This window comes from Pseudorca crassidens, chromosome 14 (assembly GCF_039906515.1).
Source record: "Pseudorca crassidens isolate mPseCra1 chromosome 14, mPseCra1.hap1, whole genome shotgun sequence".
In the NCBI taxonomy this organism is placed as follows: Eukaryota; Metazoa; Chordata; class Mammalia; order Artiodactyla; family Delphinidae; genus Pseudorca; species Pseudorca crassidens.
Genome location: NC_090309.1, coordinates 52,769,274 through 52,786,833, shown reverse-complemented (window position 1 = coordinate 52,786,833; position 17,560 = coordinate 52,769,274). Strand labels below are relative to the sequence as shown.

At 39.5% G+C, this 17,560-nt stretch overlaps 1 protein-coding gene and 1 long non-coding RNA gene across 7 annotated transcripts in view; one reads left to right on the top strand and one right to left on the bottom strand.

Moving 5' to 3' along the window:
• Window positions 1–10,937, bottom strand: part of LOC137205198 (uncharacterized) — a 332,583-nt gene extending 321,646 nt beyond the window's left edge. For all 3 annotated transcript variants that reach the window (XR_010934038.1, XR_010934040.1, XR_010934039.1), the window contains exons 1-2: window positions 10,726–10,937; window positions 10,397–10,439 (exon numbers count right to left, since the gene is read on the bottom strand). This is a non-coding gene — a long non-coding RNA (uncharacterized lncRNA). The remainder of the gene's footprint in view (window positions 1–10,396; window positions 10,440–10,725) is intronic.
• Window positions 10,938–11,091: 154 nt separating this feature from the next.
• Window positions 11,092–17,560, top strand: part of FOXN2 (forkhead box N2) — a 56,260-nt gene continuing 49,791 nt past the window's right edge. The window contains exon 1 of one of the 4 annotated variants that reach the window (XM_067703036.1): window positions 11,092–11,214. The gene's annotated coding sequence lies outside the window, so the exon portion shown is untranslated. Of the gene's footprint in view, window positions 11,215–11,398; window positions 11,540–12,191; window positions 12,332–12,367; window positions 12,447–17,560 lie in introns of those variants that run through there. The other 3 variants (XM_067703034.1, XM_067703035.1, XM_067703038.1) reach the window with 3 other exon arrangements.

Here is a 17,560-nt window from a genome sequence, read left to right as displayed (position 1 = left end):
ACCAGAAAGACAAGATCCAGCCTCATCCCCCAGAACACAGGCACCAGTCCCCTCCACCAGGAAGCCTACACAACCCACTGAACCAACGTTAGCCACTGGGGCAGAGAGAAAAAACAATGGGAACTACGAACCTGCAGCCTGTGAAAAGGAGACCCCAAACACAGTAAATTAAGCAAAATGAGAAGACAGAGAAGCACACAGCAGATGAAGGACCAAGGTAAAAACCCAGCAGACCAAACAAGTGAAGAGGAAATAGGCAGTCTACCTGAAAGAGAATTCAGAGTAATGATAGTAAAAATGATCCAAAATCTTAGAAACAGAATGAAGAAAATACAGGAAACATTTAACCAGGACCTAGAAGAACTAAAGAGCAAATAAACAATGATGAACAATGCAATAAATGAAATTAAGAATTCTCTAGAAGGAATCAATAGCAGAATAACTGAGGCAGAAGAACGGCTGAGTGGCCTGGAAGATAACACAGTGGAGATAACTACTGCAGAGCAGAATAAAGAAAAAAGAATGAAAATAATTGAGGACAGTCTCAGAGACCTCTGGGACAACATTAAATGCACCAACATTTGAATTATAGGGGTCCCAGAAGAAGAAGAGAAAAAGAAAGGGACTGAGAAAATATTTGAAGATATTATAGTTGAAAACTTCCCTAATATGGGAAAGGAAATAGTCAATCAAGTCCAGGAAGCGCAGAGAGTCCCATACAGGATGAATCCAAGGAGAAACACGCCAAGACACGTATTAATCAAACTACCAAAAATTAAATACAAAGAAAAAATATCAAAAGCAGCAAGGGAAAAACAACAAATAACATACAAGGGAATCCCCATAAGGTTAACAGCTGATATTCAGCAGGAAGTCTGCAAGTCAGAAGGGTGTGGCAGGACATACTTAAAGTGATGAAAGGGAAAAACCTACAGCCAAGATTACTCTACTCAGCAAGGACCTCATTCAGATTTGACAGAGATATTAAAACCTTCAGAGACAAGCAAAAGCTAAGAGAATTCAGCACCACCAAACCAGCTTTACAACAAATGCTAAAGGAACTTCTCTAGGCAGGAAACACAAAAAAAGGAAAAGACTTACAATAACAAACCCAAAACAATTAAGAAAATGGTTATACGAATATACGTATCAATAACTATCTTAAATGTAAATGGATTAAATGTTCCAACCAAAAGACATAGACTGGCTGAATGGATACAAAAACAAGACCCAGATATATGCTGTCTACAAGAGACCCACTTCAGACCTAGGGACACATATGGACTGAAAGTGAAGGGATGGAAAAAATATTCCATGCAAATGGAAATCAAAAGAAAGCTGGAGTAGCAATTCTCATATCAGACAAAATAGACTTTAAAATGAAGACTATTATAAGACACAAAGAAGGACACTACATGATGAGCAAGGGATCAATCCAAGAAAAAGATATAACAATTATAAATATTTATGCACCCAACATAGGAGCACCTCAATACATAAGGCAAATGCTAACAGCCATAAAAGGGGAAATCAACAGTAACACAATCATAGTAGGGGACTTTAACACCCCACTTTCACCAGTGGACAGATCATCCAAAATGAAAATAAATAAGGAAACACAAGCTTTAAGTGATACATTAAACAAGATGGACTTAATTGATCTTTATAGGACATTCCATCCAACAACCACAGAATACACTTTCTTTTCAAGTGCTCATGGAACATTTTCCAGGATAGATCATATCTTGGGGCACAAATCAAGCTTTGGTAAATTTACAATAATTGAGATTGTATCATGTATGCTTTCCGACCACAACGCTATGAGACTAGATATCAATTACAGGAAAAAATCTGTAAAAAACACAGACACATGGAGGCTAAACAATACATTACTAAATAACCAAGAGATAACTGAAGAAATCAAAGAGGAAATCAAAAATTACCTAGAAATAAATGAGAATGAAAACATGATGACCCAAAACCTATGGGATGCAGCAAAAGCAGTTCTAAGAGGGAAGTTTATAGCAATACAATCCTACCTTAAGAAAAAAGAAACATTTCAAATAAACAACCTAACCTTACACCTACAGCAATTAGAGAAAGAAGAACAAAAAAACCCCAAAGTTAGAGGAAGGAAAGAAATCATAAAGATCAAGTCAGAAATAAGGGAAAAAGAATTGAAGGAAACAATGGCAAAGATCAATAAAACTAAAAGCTGGTTCTTTGAGAAGATAAACAAAATTGATAAACCATTAGCCAGACTCATCAAGAAAAAAGGGAGAAGACTCTAATCAATAGAATTAGAAATGAAAAAGGAGAAGTAACAACTGACACTGAAGAAATACAAAGGATCTTGAGAGATTACTACAAGCAACTCTATGCCAATAAAATAGACAACCTGGAAGAAATGGACAAATTCTTAGAAAAGCACAAGCTTCCAAAACTGAACCAGGAAGAAATAGAAAATATAATCAGACCAATCACAAGAACTGAAATTGAGACTGTGATTAAAAATCTTCCAACAAACAAAAGCCCAGGACCAGATGGCTTCACAGGTGAATTCTATCAAACATTTAGAGAAGAGCTAACACCTATCCTTCTCAAACTCTTCCAAAATATAGCAGAGGGAGGAACACTCCCAAACTCATTCTATGAGGCCACCATCACCCTGATACCAAAACCAGACAAAGATGTCACAAAGAAAACTACAGGCCAATATCACTGATGAACATGGATGCAAAAATCCTCAACAAAATACTAGCAAACAGAATCCAACAGCACATTAAAAGGATCATACACCATGATCAAGTGGGGTTTATCCCAAGAATGCAAGGATTCTTCAATATACACAAATCAATCAATGTGATAAGCCATATTAACAAACTGAAGGAGAAAAACCATATGATCATCTCAATAGATGCAGAAAAAGCTTTAGACAAAATTCAACACCCATTTATGATAAAAACCATTCAGAAAGTAGGCATAGATAGAACTTATCTCAAAATAATAAAGCCCATATATGACAAACCCACAGCAAACATCGTTCTCAATGGTGAAAAACTGAAACTATTTCCTCTAAGATCAGGAACAAGACAAGTTAGTCCACTCTCACCACTATTATTCAACATAGTTTTGGAAGTTTTAGCCACAGCAATCAGAGAAGAAAAAGAAATAAAAGGAATGCAAATAGGAAAAGAAGAAGAAAGTTGTCACTGTTTGCAGATGACATGATACTATACATAGAGATTCCTAAAGATGCCACCAGAAAACTACTAGAGCTAATCAATGAATTTGGTAAAGTAGCAGGATACAAAATTAATGCACAGAAATCTCTTGCCTTCCTACACACTAATGATGAAAAACCTGAACGAGAAATTAAGGAAACACTCCCATTTACCACTGCAACAAAAAGAATAAAATACCTAGTAATAAACCTACCTAAGGAGACATGCAGAAAACTATAAGACATTGATGAAAGAAATTAAAGATGATACAAACAGATGGATAGATATACCACATTCTTGGAGTGGAAGAATCAACATTGTGAAAATGAATATACTACTCAAAGCAATCTACAGATTCAATGCAATCCCTATCAAACTACCAATGGCATTTTCCACAGGAGTAGAACAAAAAATTTCACAATTTGTATGGAAACACAAAAGACCCCAAAGAGCCAAAGCAATCTTGAGAAAGAAATACGTAGTTGGAGGAAACAGGCTCCCTGACTTCAGACTATACTACAAAGCTACAGTAATCAAGACAGTATGGTATTGGCACAAAAACAGAAATATAGATCAATGGAACAGGATAGAAAGCCCAGAGATAAACCCACACACATATGGTCACCTTATTTTTGATAAAGGAGGCAACAGTATACAATGGAAAAAAGACAGCCTCTTCAATAAGTGGTGCTGGGAAAACTCGACAGCTACATGTAAAAGAATGAAATTAGAACACTCCCTAACAGCATACACAAAAATAAACTCAAAATGGATCAAAGACCTAAATGTAAGGCCAGACACTATAAAACTCTTAGAGGAAAACATAGGCAGAACACTCTATGACATAAATCACAGCAAGATCCTTTTTGACCCACCTCCTAGAGTAATGGAAATAAAAACAAAAATAAACAAATGGGACCTAATGAAACTTAAAAGCTTTTGCACAGCAAAGGAAAACATAAAGAAGACAAAAAGACAACCCTCAGAATGGGAGAGAATATTTGCAAATGAAGCAACTGACAAAGGATTAATCTCCAAAATTTACATGCAGCTCAATATCAAAAATACAAACAACCCAATCCAAAAATGGGCAGAAGACCTTAATAGCCATTTCTCCAAGAAGATATACAGATTGCCAACAAACACATAAAAGGATGCTCAACATCATTAATCATTAGAGAAATGCAAATCAAAACTACAATGAGGTATCACCTTACACCAGTCAGAATGGCCATCATGAAAAACTCTACAAACAATTAATGTTGGAGAGGGCGTGGAGAAAAGGGAACCCTCTTGCACTGCTGGTGGGAATGTAAAGTGATATAGCCACTATGGAGAACAGTATGGAGTTTCCTTATAAACCTAAAAATAGAAGTACCATACGACCCAACAATCCCACTACTGGGCATATACCCTGAGAAAACCATAATTCAAAAAGAGTCATGTACCACAACGTTCATTGCAGCACTATTTACAATAGCCAGGACATGGAAACAACCTAAGTGTCCATCGACAGATGAATGGATAAAGAAGATGTGGCACATATATACAATAGAATATTACTCAGCCATAAAAAGAAACAAAATTGAGTTATTTGCGGTGAGGTAGATGGATAGAGTCTGCCCTGCAGAGTGAAGTAAGTCAGAAAGAGAAAAACAAATACCGTATGCTAACACATATATAGAGTCTTAAAAAAAAAAAGGTTCTGAAGAACCTAGGGGCAGGACCGGAATAAAGATGCAGACATAGAGAGTGGACTTGAGGACATGGGGTGGGGGAAGGGTAAACTGGGACGAAGTGAGAGAGTGGCATGGACATATATACACTACCAAATGTAAAATAGATAGCTAGTGGGAAGCAGCCACATAGCACAGGGAGATCAGCTCGCTGCTTTGTGACCACGTAGAGGGGTGGGATAGGGAGGGTGGGAGGGAGACCAAGAGGGTGGAGATATGGGTATATATGTAGATGTATAGCTGATTCACTTTGTTATAAAGCAGAAACTAACACACCATTGTAAAGCAATTATACTGCAATAAAGATGTTAAAAAAGAAAATAGGCAACCAAAAAAACCTTTTTCATTAAATTAACATCTGTTTTCACTTAATGTAATTAGCGATATATTTGGATTTAAATCTACAATCTTATTAAGTACTTCCTATTTGTCTTTCCTGTTGTATACTGTTAGTTTTGTCCTATCTTATACTTAGATTCATTACCTTTTATTACTCCATTACTTCTCTCCTTTTAGATTGGAAATTGTATGATGTGATGGTTAATTTTATATGTCATTTGGCTGTGCTACAGTGCCCAAATATTTAGTCAAACATTATTCTAGATGTTTCTGTTAAAATGTTTATTGGATGAGATCAACATTAAAATTAGTGTACTTTGAGTAAAGCAGCTTACCCTCCATTACATGGGTGAGCTTCATCCATTTAGTTGAAGGCCTTAATAAAACAAAGACTGATCTCCCCCGAGCAAGAAGGAATTCTGCCAGCCAACTGATTTTGGACTCAAACTGCAATTCTTCCTTGGGCTTCCAGCTTGTCAGACTACCCTGTAGATTTTGGACTTCCAAGCCCCTCCATAATCACTTGAGCCAATTCCTTAAAATAAGTGTCTTTCTCTCTATCTCTCTCTCTCGCTCTAGCTCTTGCTCTCACTCTACACACACACACACACACACATACACACACATGCTGTTAGTTCTTTTTCTCTGGAGAACCTTGACTAATACACATAGTCTTATAGCATTCCTTTAGTGATTTTTGTAGAGATTACAAAATGTATTCTTGACTTAGAGTCTATTATTAATTGTAACTTTTTCCATTTTCCTAGACAATGCAGATTTTAGAACACTGGATTCCTTTTCCCCTCTCCTGACATATATACAGTTGTGTATTTTTAAATACAGAAGACATTACTACTATTGACTTAAATAGTTAATATCAATATTCATGTAGAATTATCCACATATTTATTATTTTGATTGATCTTTATTTCCTGTCTTTTTAAAAAATAAATTTATTTATTTATTTATTTATGGCTGTGTTGGGTCTTCATGGCTGCGTGCGGGCTTTCTCTAGCTGCAGAGAGCGTGGGCTTCTCATTGCGGTGGCTTCTCTTGTTGCGGAGCATGGGCTCTAGGCATGCGGGCTTCAGTAGCTGTGGCATGCGGGCTCAGCAGTTGTGGCCTGTGGGCTCTAGAGTGCAGGCTCAGTAGTTGTGGCTCACGGGCTCTTGAGCACAGGCTCAGTAGTTGTGGTGCATGGGCTTAGTTACTCCACGACATGTGGGATCTTCCCAGACTAGGGCTCGAATCTGTGTCCCCTGCATTGGCAGGCAGATTCTTAACCACTGCACAACCAGGGAAGCCCTCCTCATGTATCTCTGATTTAACAATTAGGATAATTTCCTTCTGCCTAAAGAATGCCACTATCAATCTGCTGGTGACAAATACTCTATTTTGAAAAATTTACCTTCATTTTTAAAATATTTTAGAAATATTTAGTCCTTTGAAGTTATCATTCTATCATTTTCTGGCTTAAGATAGTTCTGTTATAAAGTAAGTTGTGGGACTTCCCTGGTGGTCCAGTGGTTAAGACTCCACACTCCCAAAGCAGGGGGCCCAAGTTCAATCTCTGGTCAGGGAACTAGAGCCCGCATGCTGCAACTAAAAGATCCTGCATGCCGCAACAAAGATCCTGCATGCCGCACCAAAGATCCTGCATGCTGCAATAAGTATCCCACAACTAAGACTCAGCACAGCCAAATAAGTAAATATTTTTAAAAAAATTAGTTGTCAGTCTAACTTTTGTTTCTTTAAAGATCAATTCTTATTTTCTCTAGCTGCTCTTAAGATTTTTCTTTGTCTTTGGATTTTAGCAGTTTTTTCATAATGTGTTTATGTGTCAATTGTGTTGATTGAAAATTTTTTTTTATCCTGCTAGGGATTCATTCATTCAAATATTATTTCTGCCCAATACTGTCTTTTCTTTCCTTCTGGAATTCCATTCACGTGCATATTAAACTTTATCACTGTATCTTCTACATGCTTTCCCTGTGTTCTGTATTTTCCATCCTTTTTATTCTTTGTGCTTCATTCTGAGTATTTTTTTCTGACTTATCTTCTAGTTCTCTAACTTTATATCCGTGTCTAATATGTTATTATACCCATCACTGAGTTATTTTCAGTTAGTGAACTTTTTGGTTCTAAAATTTTCATCTGATTCTTTTTTCAAGTTTCTAGTTATCTGCCTAAATTATTAATCTTGTGTTTTATTTATTTATATATAGTAAGCATTGCTATTTTTAGATCTATGTTTGATAATTTCACTCTCTGAACTCCTTTTGGGTCTGTTTTTGTTCTCTGTTGTTTCTGCTGATTTTTTTTCCTTGTATGACTTACTTTTAATTGTACACTAGACTTTGTATTTGCAAAATTATTAGTAGAAATGACTTCAGGCCTAGCATGATATTACTTTACTCCAGGAAGGATTTTAGTTTGCCTCCACCAAAGTCTTGTGGGTATTAGCTCAAGGAAATTATCCTAATTCACTCTCAGGGTTGAGATGTTTTGAAAATGAGATGTCACCCATTTACTTCTAGGATGTAGCCATTTGGATTCCTAGTACAAAGCAAGGGAGTTTCAACAGAGCTCTCCTCCTGCCTCCTTAGCACACCCTGAATTCCAATCATTGTCCCTCATCCCTGCTCATCCTCCCAGCAACCTTCTATGGAATGGATAAATGGATGTCCCTGGGCCTCCATCATTCCTCAGATCCATGGCCTGGTAATTCCTATCTTATTAACTCTCTGATGCCTTTGAATTGATTTTTTAATATTTTGTTGAGTTTTTCTAGTCTCCTCAATAGGAGGATTGGTCCAAATTAATCCCAATACCAGGGCTTATACAAATGTAGCTATGATTAAACATAGGTAGTTGTTTTTAAGAAGGACTTTGAAAACAATCCTTAAAGGAAAAAAGAATTAACTTTCATTCACAATCTTTTGAGTCCAAGTGGCAGCTCAGTATTTAGGAATGTTGCATCTGAGTTCTGATATCATGTGAGGAAAGTTACTTCTTTTATTGACAAATACTATTGAACATCATCTTTGTTCTGAAAGTTATTCTAAGAAATTACATTATAAGGATGAAAAAGACATGATCACTGACCTCAAGGGGCTTGAAGTCTAGATTCCGTGTTGGTAAACTGGTTACTTTTGGATGCATCAATTCATGATCAAACAGTCTTTTGTTAAATACACATGATACAATGATAAATACATTTAAAATTTAAACATGTATATTTGAGTTCCTATCACTTTTCAACCTAAACATGAGGGCATTTTAAACAATATATTTTCTAATGCATTTGTCTTCTAGTAAAGTTTACTAATGAGTACGTTCTTTTAAAGTATTTTGGAGAAAGAAGAATACAAGCTTTGGGACTTCCCTGGTGGTGCAGTGGTTAAGAATCCACCTGCCAATGCAGGGCACACAGGTTCCAGCCCTGGTCTGGGAAGATCCCACATGATGTGGAGCGACTAAGCCCGTGTGCCACAACTACTGAGCCTGTGCTCTAGAGCCCACGAGCCACAACTACTGAGCCTTCATGCCTCAACTACTGAAGCCCACGTGCCTAGAGCCCGTGCTTGGCAAAAAGAGAAGCCACCGCAATGAGAAGCCCACACACCACAACGAAGAGTAGCCCTCGCTCGCCACACCTAGAGAAAGCCCGTGCGCAGCAACGAAGACCCAACGCAGCCAAAAACAAATAATAAATAAATTTATTTTTTAAAAAAAAGAATACAAGCTTTGCAGGAGATCTTAAACGCCAGGATCCTTTTTTTCCTAAAGAGTTAGGCTCTGGTTTCCTAGACTTTTTACTCTTGTAAACTCCTGGGAAAAAGCTACTCACTCTGAAACATTATTATTTTTAATCAGAGCTTTTCCTTGGTAGATATTCAAAGCCCTCTAAAATAGCCTCTAAGTATAAAAGTGTCCCTGGACTCTGAACTGTGTGACAGATTTCCTAAGAGACCTGAGCCTTACCCGCAGAGATTATTTAAATGTGCCAGCCTCTCTGGGGTGAATCAGTCAGTAGAGAGGACCAGCAGAGAAAGCTTAGTGGATGCGGATGCAGTAGGTTCATTATTTGACCATGGACAAGTTACATCACTTTTCTGGATTTGTTTTCCCATCCATGATAGATTGGGCTCCTAGATGATATATCTCTAAAGTATATATAACTTCCAGTTCTCAAATTCTGCAATTCTTCTGGAATTGAGGAGGATTGTTTTGTCACCTGAGTTTAAAATAGATTAGAAGGAAAAACAGAAACTAAAGTTCCATATATCAAGTAAGACACTAGTGCAATAATCTATAAGGAGATGAAGACCTATGTTAGTGGCCACCATGACAATGACCAGCAGAGATAAAACAAGACTGAGGTCTGAGGAGACTGTCGCTCTCCAGAAGCCACCTTCTCTCAAACTTTCTTCCTTCTTACCTCTTCTCCCTTTCTGCTACACTGTTCCTCTAGAAACTTCCTTGACTTTGTCCACATGAGGGGGTAACAGTGATTGAGCTTAAGGGAGAAAGTGAAGCAACTCTTGCTTCAAATGAAGCAACTGTTGCTTCAACTGAAGCACATTGTACATTTGCCTTGTGGTCTCTTACTCTGAATGCAGCTACGAGGCCCTCCAGGACAGTGTAATGAAAAACAAATGGAACTAGTAGATGACTGGACAAATCGTATAAACAGTGTTTTCATCTGTGGAATGAGGGGATGAAACTTCCATTTTTGTTATTATATATTGTGATTCCTATAATTCTTCTGTATCTCTGTCACCCCCACAGCTTGACTTGTTTAGTTGTCAGTAGGCAGCTTGTTTCATATTCTGCCCACTTTATACTTAGAGCCTGGCACATATACAGTTAACATTCATTTTTCAGGAAGGAAATGAACTTCTGTTAGTACCTACTATGCCTCAGTCACCGTCCAGGTCTCTTTCATATACCCTTTTAAAAAAAAATCCATTCAACACATTTGTGAGATAGGTATCACTACTCTAGTTTTTGAAGATGTAGATATAGGAATTCAGAGATTTAATTATCAGGATCAAAATGATAGCAGTAAAATGGAGGCTTAGTTTTGTCACTTACCCTCTATTTGACACGTTATTTTTCTATGCCTCAGTTTCCTTATCTGTAAAGTTGGAATTAGTAACAGTTAGGATAGGGTTGGCAGATTTAGCAAAAAAAAAAAAACAAACAAAATAAACTAGGAAGTATTTCCCAAATGGTACATTCTTATGCTGAAATTCAGATTTAGCTGGGCACACCTGTATTTTATCTGGCAATGCTATTTTAGCACTATGGTTATGACAATGCATGTAAAGAATTTAGCCCAACCCGTATCACTTAGTGAGCGCCCAGTAAATGCTTATTAAATTTTGGATCTGATTCCTGTCTTTTTTTTTTTTTTTTTTTACCTCAGACACGTTGAGCTTAGTTTCCACACAAAATTTCAGTCAAGCGAGGGTGATACTACTTTAAGTTTCTATTAGTTCTTTATCGTTCCTAAAGCTCTTTCAAAGCTTGGCCAATGCCGGAAAGCTCCTGAGGAAACCCACAGAAGCTCGGACTTTTGAGGGCCGTCGCTGCAGTCCCAGCACAGCCTCCGCAGACGGACCAGCCGGGCGGCCACCCGTCGCTCCGCCCAGCCGCGACCCGCCTCCGCCCCATCTCGGCCATTCAGCGGCCGCGCCGCGCCCCGCCGCATTCTTATAGGTCCTTCGCGGGGCAAGCGAGGCCTTTCCATTTTCCCGCCTTCCCCAGCCCCTCCTCAGCCCGAAACCCGACTGGCCCACAACGTCTCCGCCCTGCTTTCCGTGCGAGCCCCGCCCTTCCGGACACCGCATCCCCCTTCCTCCCACACCCGCCGCCTGGGCAGCCTGCTGGGTCCCAGTCCTGGCCCCCCGGTAGGAGGTGGGAGGGGACAGGGAGGGACGGGAGGAGCCCCCCTCCCAAGGGGTCGCTGGAGGCGGGGACCGGAGGGAGGGGCGGGGCTCATCTCCTTGGCGCCGCGTTGCCATGGCAGCGGGGGAGGGCGGAGGGAGGGGAGGAAGAGAGCCGGAGGGGGATGTGGTACTGCCGCGGCCGCCACCGCAGCTGCCGCTGCCTGCTCGTTGCCGCGTCTTCCCGGAGGCGGCTACTGGAAGCCGCCGAGAGCAGCTGCGGTGCTCTGCCATATTGTGTCTTCCCCTGCTCGTTCCTCACCCCTCCGCTGCGGCGGCCGAGCTGACGGTGAGTCCCGGGAGGAGCGGCGCCCTCCTCAGCAGGCGCCGCCCGGCGTCCGCGCTCCGGGCAGAGAGTGCGGCGGCCGCCGGGCGTGGGGCGCGGAGGCGGCTGTCCCGTGACGGGCCCGGACATTTTTGTCCAGTGAGGGATTGGCGCTGGCGCGGGGGTCTCCCCTGCGCGCGCCTTTGGTGGCGTGTGGGCTCCCGGGGGGGTGGCGAACTGAGGGTAGTGCGGCCCCGTGAGGAGTTAGGAGTTTTTCCTGAGGGGTGTAATGACCGCCCGGGAGGGGGTGTCGCGCGGCGGAAACCGCGGCGAGGGGTGCCGGCTCTTCAGAAAGGCTTGGAGGTGGCCCCGAGGACGCTTAGGGTTCGACTCGGGACGAATCTGCTGTTGGGGGAAGCGCCCCAAACCCGTCGGGAGTCTTTGCAGCACAGACGCACCCCCTCCCCCCGCCCCCGGCATAAAGTGCAGCAAGACGTGCGGGGCGTGGAGCCCTCGCCCGGCCCCGGGCGGACTGGCTGGGCCCGGCCAAATAGTGCCCGGGGAGGCTCCGGGCGCGGCCGGCAGTGAACTTCGAGCAGCGGGGCGGCTGGGCGTTGGGGGTGGGCAGGGGCGGGTCCCGGATGTGGGGGTGGCCGACCTAGGCACCATCTGGCCCCTCCTCCAGCGGGCGCCCGGGGGGCCTCCGAGGGTTGCTGTCTTGGTGGGATGGGAGTTAGTGTTTCAGCGCTGCAATATGGACACTTCCTGTTCGCCGCTTCTCTTGGGCCCTTGGTTATCTGTGCCCTTACCGGGAAGGTGAGAGGTCGTGTGGGCGTGTGCGAGGCCCTTCAGCCTTCTGAGTTCGCCCCATCGCAACAGCAGCGAGGCTGGAACCCGGGAGGACGGTGGGAGTCAGGGGAAAGCGGCCCATGTGCGTAGTGCTCCGTCTTACTCAACTCCACCCCATTGCCCCTTTGCAGAGTGCCTCTGTTCCCATCGCAGCTCACGGGAGTTGGCGTGTCTTAATAAACTGGGGGCACACTCTCGGGATCTTCCTGGACCTGATTTCTGCTTTAAAGCCTCTTTAAAGCCGCCTCTGTACTTGGTTTTCTCCTTACAGAAAAAAGTCTTAGCGTGCAAAGAAATGACGCATACTTTATTTCTTCTACCCCAACTCCGAGGTTGTGGGAGGAGGTTATTATTTTCAGGTTAGTTTACGCTGTTAATCTTGTCTTCTGATTGTGACAGCCACGTGGCCGGTTGAGTGTAACTGAGCGCCCTAGCGCAGCCAGGGCTGAGGCTTCACTGGTAGCCAGGGGGCTTTGTAACCATGCAGTAGCTTTGCATCCACATGTATTTTGGTGTTTTCTGAGATGGAAGTGGAGAAAGCTGAACCGTTCATGTCTATCTCTGTACCAACCGAATGGAAGACTTTGTTTTCTAGCAGTCCTTGTAATGTATATATTGACATTTTTGCTTTCTGCTGTTTTGATGATTTATCTTTAAAATCTAAGCAGCAGTGTTAGGTACCATTAAGGAGTGATGGGGAATAGAAGAGTACATTACGGAGTTTCTCAACTTTGGGAAAAAACCGTTTGAATTTCAGAGTCGTTAATGAAAGTTTCTAATGTAATCAGAAATAATCACATTCTGCAGGATTTCTGCAGAATAGTTTCATAAAAATCTCAGTTTTTCTCTTTTTACATAAAAATTGTGATCTGAAAAGATATAAATATATTACCAGTGAAAATACTTGTTTAGGGATAAAATAAATACTTGTTTGATTTGTGCATGGGCACTTTCTTAAGCTTTTTTAAGGAAAAGTATTAACAGTTTATATAAATGTTAACATCAACAGATATTAAGGGAATGAAATTAAAGTTTTAGAATATATAAAAGTAAAAGGTCAAGGGCTGAAGAGCAAAAAATTAATAAAAAGTAAAATAAATAAAATGAAATAATTTTAAATAAATTATTCTAAAGTAAGGTAAAAAACAGGTTGAAGATAAACTTTTGGAGAGTTTGGAATTTATAGAATTTAAGAATTACATACAATCCTTGGTTACTAGTGCATCGTGTTTCATTTTGTAAATGTTTTGGTGCATTTGAATTATTTCTGTAACATGTTTTTATTTGAATCAGTTTTACTTGAAGAATGCTAAACCACAGAAAACACTTAGAATGTTTAAAAGAACTGTGTGGAGAAGTTACAGTAGTACCATTAGAATTTTAATTCTCATTCTAATTCAATGAAGCTAATAGTTAAAAAGATTGGAGAGGCTTAGGTGCGGAAAAGATAATGCAATTGAGAAATGAATATGTGTGCTGACCACTGAGAGCAGTGCATAGTTGAGAAAGAAAACTAAATGAGGTGAAGAAATACTTATATAAAGCAGGAAGCACTGAAAACATATGCTGGGAGATAGCTACATTATTAGTTATGGAATCCGGCTATCAAATAAAACTTTAAAAAGTGCCATCCAAACAAGGATTAATCTTGTTCTTATGGCAGCTTATATGTGTGTGCCTTGCTTTTAGATTGTTGTCATTTTAGTAAGTGGGTTTTGCATAAATGTAAAAAGGTCCTCCAAAAACAAAGTTTTGAGGGCCCAATTCTTTGCTGATGTTTTTTTTTTTTTAATTTTTAATTTTTGGCTGTGTGAGGTCTTCGTTGCAGCCCACAGGCTTCTCTCTAGTTGTGGTGTTCGGGTTTTCTCTCTCTAGTTGTGACACACTGGCTTAGTTACCCCACGGCATGTGGGATCTTAGTTCCCTGACCAGGGATCAAACCTGGGTCCCCTGCATTGGAAGGCGGATTCTTTACCACTGGACCACCAGGGAAGTCCCTTTGCTGATTTCTTAGGGAAGAAAAAGTGTTCTAATATTTGATCCCTATTCTTGGGTTGAAGAGACATGATTAATATATGTGAAAAAAAGTTTACAATGTGAGATGATATAGATAGGGGAGGCTTCTTGAAGAAAGTAAGGCTTTTGTTTTCAAAAGTCTAACCTTCATGTTACTCCCATTAGATTAATTTTCCTAAAGGTTATATCACTTTAACAACCAAAACACCTTATATCAAGCATAATACCAAATTTCTTCTCAAGATTTTTCAAACTTTGGTCTCAGTCTTCTCCCTTCTTATCTTCCACTGACGTACAGGAACTGTTCATTATTCACTACTTCAACATGGTATAACAATTTACTACTTTTTACGTTTGCTGATACAACATTTTTCTGTTGGAAATGCACCTGCACACATCCTCTTAACTGTTGAAGATCTTCTCAAACTTGAGGCTTGGTTAAAATCTTGATTGCCCTGCTAGCCTTAGAATCATAGAATTTTAGACCTGTCTTCCACCTCTCCAGCTGAAATTCTTTTCTCTAATAGTATATTATTCTGTTGGGTTGTAGCATTCTATACTGCCTCGTTTTTATTTAATAAATATTTTTTGAGCACCTACCATGTGCCAGGCACTGTTACAGTAACTGAGGCTACAGCCTTGAATAAGACAAATTCCCATATTCTTTGTTATCTTTTTAGGTTTTATCACCCCAAGAAAATTATAGTCTTTGACCACCCAGAGGAGTCTTTTCCCCCCACCTCAGGTATATGTTATATGCTTAGTGAGTATTTGATTATTTTCTGAGTAAAGGAAAGGCAGCACTTATGAGGTAGAGAGATGGATGGAAAGGTCTTTCTTTGTAAGTGAAGGGTACAAAGGAATAACCAATTATGGATGGGCTTGAAAACATCACTTTTGAATTTAAGCATAGTTTAATGCCAAAAAAAAATGGCATTTAAGCTTGGGCATGATAGGATAAAATCCTTATTTGAGGAAGGTTCATTTGACAGCAGCGTGCAGGACTAATTATTGACTATGGGAAGGAAAGAGATCTATTAAAGGACAAATTAGTAACTTTGAGAAGGAGGTTTGGAAGGGGAGCATAGTCAAGAAGATGGTGAGTTTAGTTGGAGTGTTAGGTGAGTGGGAGATATCAAGGTGAATATAACCTTTAATGACTAGAGATTAGAGCTGAGAGATAATCCATTCAATATAGAGGTGACAGCTAATGTTACAATTTTTTGTTATAGAGTTAGTAATTGAAGTGTTGAGGCCTAAGAATGATGCTTTGGGAAACAAGAATAAGGGGCATCTGCTTTGGTCATATGTGACTTCATAATTAATACTGTAGACTTGTTCAGTAACTTAATTTCCACTCTATGAGAGTGCTACCAAATATATAGGAACCAAAAGAATGTTTATCATCATTCACTTCCAAAGGATTTTGATTCATATATTTCTTATTCCCCTTACCCTAACTTTTTAAATTTAAATAAACATTTAATTTTAGAATAGTTTTACAGTTACAGAAAAATAGCAAGATAGTACAGTATACCTCACCCAGTTTACCCTATTGTTAACATCTTACATTACAGTGGTACAGTTGTCACAACTAAGGAAACAAAATTGCTACTTTATAACTAAATTACATACTTTATTCAGATTTCATTAGTTTTTCCCTAGTGTCCTTTTTCTGTTCCAGAATTCTAGTTTCTCAAATTTTTCTTATTTCTGATGATTGTGACAGTTTTTAGGAGTACTAGTCAGAAATCTTATAGAATGTCCCTCAGTTGAGATTTATCTAACATTTTCCTCATGATTAGACTGGGGTTAGAGTTTTAGGGAGGAAGACAACAGAGGTGAAGTGCAATTTTCTTCACAGCTTATTAGGGTATATACTAAGAACATAAAATTGATACAATGTTGACAAATGTTGATCACCTGTTTGAGGTCTTCCTTGGGTTTCACTCCCCACCCAATCATACTCTTTGGAATCAAGTTTCCAAGCACAGCTCATGCTCAAGGCCTTGACCTAATTTTAATTCATGTATATTTTTATTTCCCTCAATCTAATTTTCTTGTCCATAAATAAACATTAAACTTGGACAAATATTCATTGAGCATCTTCTGTATTTAAGTGCTAAGGATATAGTGGTGAGCAAGAGACATCATTTCTACTCTTTTGGAGTCTGCCTGATGTGAACATAAAGTAAATAGAATTTATCCCCTCACCTACATAGGTCTTTTCACTGACAGTTGTAAGTATAGTATTACTGTAAGCCTAAAAGGCTAAATAAAGTTCTTAAGTAGCCATTTAGAAAATATGCTGTTATCAAAAAGATTAAATATATATACCATTAAAATAACCATCTTTTTGCTACCAACATGGATAAGGGAAAATTACTTTGATTCTCTCAAGTAGGTGTACTACTGTTTAATTAGCAGAATAGTTTAATTATTGTTAATTATCTTCGTATCTTATAAAGTTTGCAGGTTGTATAAGAAAATTCTTGGCTTCTTGATTGTATTTCAGAGGCATTTGGTGCTTTTGCTACTTAGAGGTTTTTTTCTAAGAAGTGGTTTGAAAGACGTGTTGAATAAGAATTGCAGTTAATTTTTTCTCCTTAACTGGGTTAACTAAAAGCACTGTTACTTTGGACTCTTATTGAAATTCTCCCTAAAATGTATTATTAATACATTTACACTTTTCACATTTTATAGTGTTCAGCCCACTGAGCATAATTTAATGTTTAACTTAGAATTTTGACACAGAGAACAGTTATTTTGAGTTTTTATATAACCTTGGAGGTAGAGAATTGAGGAAATTGATAAACTTACATCCTTGTGGTTTGTTTATCTTAAAAGAGGAAATACAGGAAAACAGGAAGAGATTTCTTGTAAATTGAGATTTTACTGTTCCTTCTGCCTGCCCTATGCCTCTGTCCAACTCCTCCATCCTTAAAAGTTCAATTTAAATTCTACCTCTATGCTGATTGAGCAACATTTATTAATAATCATGGCAACAATTACTACCTTTTATCAGGTGCCTACTATGTTCTGGCGTGGCATTATACTAGACACATGAGTATATAATTTAATTCTCCAAAACAACTGTGCGGGACATATTTTATTATAAAGAAACGGAAGTTATGTAAATGCAGCCCTGGGTGTTTGAGCCCAGGTCTGTCAGATTTTAAA